At 38.7% G+C, this 7,094-nt stretch overlaps 1 pseudogene; it reads right to left on the minus strand.

The window, feature by feature from the left end:
- Nucleotides 1-4,560: 4,560 nt before the first annotated feature.
- Nucleotides 4,561-6,335, minus strand: LOC110314097 (annotated as a pseudogene).
- Nucleotides 6,336-7,094: the final 759 nt, after the last annotated feature.

The raw sequence follows: 7,094 nt of genomic DNA on the forward strand, positions 1-7,094 counted from the left end.
AATCTGTTACTTTTACATTTCTTTCAGGAAACAGCTAAAAAGTATAAATTTAATAAATATACTTTGCAATATCAACATTAATTATGTAACTGGAAGTATATAAACCAAGTAAAGCTATGTGTTACAACCATATAAACCAAATAAAATATTTATATATTATAAGCTTACTTTTACAAAATAATTATATACATAATTTAGATATATGACTACATACAATAATTCATCATTAAAATAATGATGTAAAATAATGGCCCTATGATGCTGATTATTTGGCTTATTTTTCTCAAAATATTCTTATAACTTCCTTCTCTTACTGGATCTGAAAAAGCCACAAATCCTATTCAAATAAATATTTCTACTTATGCAGTTCCCAATCAAAAGAACAATGCATTGTTAATTATGAGAGCATTTTCTAGTTATATTGACATCCTGATGGATAAGAGTTATTTGCACTTAGTATTCTATTATTTAGACTCCTCTCAACTCAAACTACTTGTAGCTCCTAAAACAATCAAAATCATTTAAGTCACAGGTGTCTGCTGACATTTTTCTTCTCCAGGAATTACTTTCTTCTTTTAATAGAGCAATCAATGCTCCCTGCTCTAAAAAACAATACTTCTCCAGAATCCTATTTTACTACACAAATATTCTCTGCATTTCATAAAAGCCACACTGGTATCTATTATAAGATTCGTCATTTTGAGTAGGAAAGAATAAAATTAATGATTCCAACTGAAGTTGTGCACAGTGACATTACATCATCTTAATTTTAAGAAATGGGCCAGGTGGTGGTAGGTTACAACTTAATCTCAACACCCAAGAGGCAGAAGCAGCCAGATCTCTGTGAGTTTAAGGCCAGCATGGTTTACAAAGTGAATAAACCAGGGAATACTTTGCTTCAAAAAATTAACAAATAGAAATAATTGCAATAAAGAAGTTAATTGGAGAGAGGCCAAATAGGCACCTAAAGATTAGATGATCTCATTATTTTAAAATATCTCCATCAGTAAATTTGTAGGTCTTCTGTTTGCAAATAACTGATTTCCATATAATATCCCACTAAATACTTAAAATAAGCAATCATTTGAAATGTAAATAAAGAAAATATCCTATAAAAACAGGCAAACAACGGTGCATTTAACATTTCACTTTATGGATATGCAATCCAGGGCATATATACTTCTTGACCACTCATATTAAAATAAAGGTTGGATATCAAACAATTTTTCTCCAGATCTATTTTTGTCAGGAGCCATAATAGGAAAAACTGATAACTAGCAAGTGATCTTCCTGAGATGGTCTGCTTCAGATTATAATATAATCAGTGAAAGATTCACTCTTATTTGGCAAAGCCTAAGAGAATTCATTTTAGAAAAGATTTCTTCTATTAATAGGCTTTTCCTGTTATTAAACATATATAACAATCATTCATTAGGTATTAGCCCACCCCCTTTGAGCAGATTTCTGCAGTTCTATGAAAATGTACTGTCTTATAGTGATGCTATATAACAAATAGATGACTTCTTAAGTCCCACTGAGGATCCTATAAGAATTGCTAAAATTGCTGGGCACAGTGGCACATGCCTTTAATCCCAGCACTCTGGAGATAGAGGCAGGTGGATTTCTGAGTTCGAGGCCATCCTGGTCTAGAAAGTGAATTCCAGGACAGCCAGGGCTACACAGAGAAACCCTGTCTCGAAAAAGCAAAAAAAAAAAAAAAAAAAAAGAAGCCATAAGCTGTAAAAAGTAAAGAATTGAGGTAAAGCAGAAAACACAGAGAATCAAAAAAAAAAAAAAAAAAAAAAAAAAAATCCTAAAATTATATCAGTGATTATTAAGCTCATTTATAGCGGGTCTGCTATTAGGTTCTTTTCTGATAGTCAAAACTTCAGTGAGAACTCTGCCAGTCTCCCTGTGTCTCCAGTTAATTGCTCTTAGAGAGTAACCAGACTTTCTCCTACTCAGAGCAAATTCCAAGAGGTGGTAAAGCAATTAACCAAAGGTCATAAAAAGGAAGTATTGATTTATTATAGGTGCTAGGACAGAAGATAAAATAATAACTGGGTTTATCTATACAAAATTTCATTAATAACTTAATTATGGTTTTAAACCTTCGGTGAACCTGTGGAGCTGTGACAGGTGATGGATATTTAGCAAGATAGTTATTCCTAAAGGAAATGCATGTAAACATTCTCTGTTCTAAACTTCTATTGCAATTTTTGATATGAATTTTTGTATGAACTTGTGATGAACTTTTAACCTTTGATCATGTATTCTGAAAGATGTATAAAAACTGAGGACAAAGAGGAGAGAGAAGATTTTTTTCCCTTTTCCCCAGAGAGAAGAATTTTTGCTTTTCCCCACTTAGAGAAGGATTTTTTCCCTTTCCCTACTTAGAAGAATTTGTTCCTTTCCCCGCTTAGATTCTTCCCACTTTTGCCATTTTTTTCTTAGAGAGCTTTAATAGGAAAATTTTTACAACTTAGTAATAGACAGTATAATCACTTTTCAAAGTGTAATTTTTTTCTTTCTGCAACTTCCAACTAGCAGGCAGAAAGTTAGAACTGCACAGTTTCCACTGAGATCTACCCCCACCCCCAACCCCCAATCCCACTGTTAGGCTACAGTTGTCAATCGCCTAAACCAGAAGCCTTTTACCCTCAGCAAGAACAAGAAAGTTTTTAGGAATTTTTAGAAGTTATCATCAGTACAGTTCAAGAGCTAGAAAGTGCAAGACCCTCAGACTTTAAAGACACACCAGAGTCTTACTCTGTGCCCCTGCCACTAGCCTCTCCTAGCATGGAGGCTCCCAGCATATTTTGTTTTATTTTCATGTTTTTTTCTTTTAATGAGGAGTTTTACTTTAAAAGGGTAGCTTTGAAAATCTCTAGCTTGTGAAAGCAGAAAACCAGGGTTCCTGACCCCATGCGGGAAGCCATCACTGGAGACAGTGCACTTCTCTAAAACAACGCCAGCATTGAAAACGGAAGAGGATCGTAGTCCCACTTTGATTTAAGAAAAAGAACAAGTTTTAATACCCCAATACAGAACACAAAAAGTAAGCAAATCCTTAGAAATCAGTAGATACATATGTGTGTTTATGTAATTAGGATTATCATCAACATTTTAAGACATTAATTTTTTTCTTTTTGTACTGGGGCTATTATTGTTAAGGAAAAAAAAAAAGATTTTGCCCAGACTCTGTTTTTTTTTTTTTTCTTTGTTTTGTTTTTTATTGGTTATTTTATTTATTTACATTTCAAATGTTATTCCCCTTCCCAGTTTCCCCTCTGCAAACTCTCTCTCATTCCCCCTCCCACTGGTTCTATGATGGTGCTTCCCTACCCATCCACCCATTCCTGTCTCCCTGCCCTGGCATTCCCCTAAACTGGGGTGGGGCATAGATCCTTTATAGGACCAAGAGCCTCCCCTTCCATGGATGCCAGATAAGGCCATCCTCTGCTACATACGCAGCTGGAGTAATGGGTCTCTCCATGTCTACTCTTTGCTAGGTGGTATAGTCCTTGGAAGCTCTGAGGGGTCTGGTTGGTTTATATTGTTGTTCTTCCTATGGGTTGCAAACCCCTTCAGTTCCTTCAGTCCTTCCACTAATTCCTCCATTGTGATCCCTGTGCTGAGCCCCATGGTTGGCTGCAAGCATCCGCATCTTTATTGGTCAAATGCTGGCAGAGCCTCTCAGGAGACAGCCATATGAGAATGCAGTTGTACTAGGCTCCTGTCAGCAAACACTTCTTAGCATCCGCAATAGTGTCTGGGATTGGCGTCTGCATATGGGATGGATCCCCAGATGGGGCAGTCTTTGAATGGCTTTTCCTTCAGTCTCTGCTCCACTCTTTGTGCCTGTATTTCCTTTAGATAGGAGAAATTCTGGCTTAATGTGTTTGAGACGGGTAGGTGGTGCCATCCCTCAACTGGGTGTTGTGCCTAACCTCTGGAAATGATCTCTGTCTGTTATTTCTTCCATTTGTTGGGTATTTCGGGTAATGGCATCCCTGTTGGGTCCTAGGAGCCTCTTCCTTTCCTGGCACCTCGGACTTTCTGGTGGCTACTCCCAGTTCTCCATTTCCCACTACTACATACCTCTGTTCAATATCCTGACCCTCTGTACAGACTCTATTTGTAATGACCTCGCCCAACTTTCTTTTCACTGAGTCTCATCTCAACCCAGAGTTCAACATCAACTCCTCAGCAGGAGGCACAGTCAGCATTCATTCTGGAGTGAGGAGAGCAGGCCTGCAGAGCACAGATCAGCATGGGCCTCACTTTTCCCAGGAAGAGCAGTGAGTGCTTAGAGCTGGCCTGCAGTTTTTCAAGGGCACCTTCTCCCCTCTGCTGATGCTTCCTTCTTTGTTCTGCTCAAAAGCAAGATTGCAATCTTAATCAAATAAGGAAGGTTGATCTTTAAAATAATTTAAAAATCACTTTATATAAAGCAGCACAAACATATGCTTTTCTGCAGAAAGAAAAATGTTAATAAAGAACATGGTGATGTGGTGAGGGCTGTCAACAACTTCTGCTCAACTGGATCCTGTGAACATCTCAGAGTTGTTTATTTACCTTGGTCATGCTGCCTGAAGACTCTTCAGTGTCTCAAGTCATGTTTTTACTTTCTTCTGGCATTAAGCTTTCCTTTTCAAACCTGGTCCCATTAGAGATTGAGATTTCCCCATTGAAGAGCACTGTTTTCAGTAGCCTTGATTTTCCTGACATTCTCTGTGAGGCTCAAAGATTCCTGAACACCTGCCTCCTCCTTCAGCTTTTTCAGGACCAGAGAACGCCTTGAGTCCCTCACATCACCCTCCAGTAGCCCCAGGTCACTCTCCTAGTATCTGGGCAGTGGTGCCCTCTCCTCCATATGCTTGTGGTACTACTCTTGATTCATGGATGTACTCTTCACTGCTTTATCCAAAATCTCCTTCTTACTCAAATGTAATTTGATGGCCATTGTAGCACCGATAGAGAGGTCAGTTTTTGTTTTTTCAAGACGATCTTACCTTCATCAATTGTTGTTTTATATGTTTTTAAAAGAAGTGAGGCTCTATCTTCCAAAAATGCCCAAAGTTTGACCTCATTGTTTAAGTTGACAGCAAAATCTGAGTTCCCCAGAGTGATGACCCTGTCAATGGTTCTGTCTCCTAGCAAATACTCGTTTAGCTCCTCTTCAGTCATGCAGAATACTAGAAGTTGGGCAGAAATGGGTGGCTCAGTAAAATGCATGTAAACATACTAGATGTTGGAATGCCAGCCTGAGGCATTACCTCAGGCTTCATGGCATAGACCCTGCCACTTTTACTCACTCCAAACTTTATTTTCACTCTGTCATCTGAATTATTGTCAAAGTTAAAAAAAAAAAAAAAAGAAAGAAAGAAAATCACTGTGGATCAAAATTCTGCATTTGATTGAGTGCCATAAAAATGTAAATCTGACCTGCAGCCTGTAAGTCCTACAGAGTCATATACTCACAGTGGTCATCTTCCAGGTTATAGCCAGTTGTGATCAGGCCATTGATATATGATTGTACATATCCCATAAATAATCAGAAGGTCACTCGTATTTGGTTATGCTGAGATGGCACTCCTGTAGTCCTCTTAAGTGAAAGAATTTTTCAAAGGCGGTTTGTTGGTATGAGATTGGTTTTAGATGATTTTATAGAAATAGGCATACTGGTATGTTGTGTTTTATCCTGGCTGAAGACATCACGGATGGCTTGTGTCAACTGAAGACATCACAATTCCTCTTCTTAGAAGTAGAAAGGGATATCATATTTACAGGAGGTGGGGGAGTCTGAATGTATGGTTGCCAGAAAGAGTTGGGACTGGCTCTCTCACACAGCATATGAAAGGCCAGTGCAATTTAAACCATAGCTTGGAGAATTTGATCTTGGGAATACAAAAGCCACAATACTGAATTCTTAGCAGATTCAACAATTATTAGTAAATTTCCTGAAACCTATAAAAATAATTCTTCTGCCTTGATGTCTATTGTTGATCTCAAACAAAATCCCTCTCCTTTGAAGTTAACAATTCAAAAACTGTCCACAGAAGCCCTATTTTCAGAGGCCTATTTCATTAAATCTGGGAAATAATCCTCCCTTTTCCCATCAAAAATAACAGACAGACTTTTTGCTTCTTTTGTATTTTCTCAACTAGAGCCAGGATCTCCATGTACTCTTCCCATTCTTTTCCTGGTCCAGGTGCAGGAGTACTACATTTCTGCAACAGCTCACTTGTCAGGTTCAAGATTTCCTTTGGTCACACAGTGGCTGTGGCTCCTGTACCTGAATTCTGAGTTTTCACTCAACTCTTCTTACCCATTTTCTGTCTGCATGCTTCACCTACGAGCAGTGGTAGCACCACACTCCAGCTTCGGTCCATCATCCACTTTAGCCAACCATCACACTGTAATGGTGGTGGTGGCAGTGGCCAGATGCATATTTTTTTATTTGCATTTTAGAATGTCTCTGGTAATATAATGGCTTCAATTGGGTAGTTAGAATGTATAGACTATAGCATCTTAATAAATATTATAAGTTTTATGTATGAATAGAAGCAACATTTTATAGTGCGCAATTAAGAATGGATTAACTTCTGGCCCATAGACATTCTCCTCTCTTGCTGTTTCCCAAGGCCCAAATCTCATTCCTAGTGTTGTAACAGAGAACCAGCTGCAGCCTTTCCTCACCTCTCCTCACATTTCTTGTGGATCTCACAGACCATCCTCTCCTAATCTACCTCCTCCAACTCATAGTTTTATCCTAGCACCCAAATCCAGCAGACACCCACTGCTAAACCATATGCCCCACCTCCCATAAAACCAGGTAGGCTGAGCCGGGCGGTGGTGGCACACACCTTTAATCCCAGTACTTGGGAGGCAGACAGGCAAATTTCTGAGTTCCAGGCCAGCCTGGTCTAGAAAGTGAGTTCCAGGACCACCAGGGCTATACAGAGAAACCCTGTCTCAAAACAAAACAAAACAAAACAAACAAAGAAACAAACAAAAAACAGGTAGGCTGCCCGAAGACATTCTCTTCTCTGTCTACAGACCTCATCCCTCAGCCTTGTTTCTAGCACTTT

This window comes from Mus pahari, chromosome X (assembly GCF_900095145.1).
Source record: "Mus pahari chromosome X, PAHARI_EIJ_v1.1, whole genome shotgun sequence".
NCBI classification, from domain to species: Eukaryota; Metazoa; Chordata; class Mammalia; order Rodentia; family Muridae; genus Mus; species Mus pahari.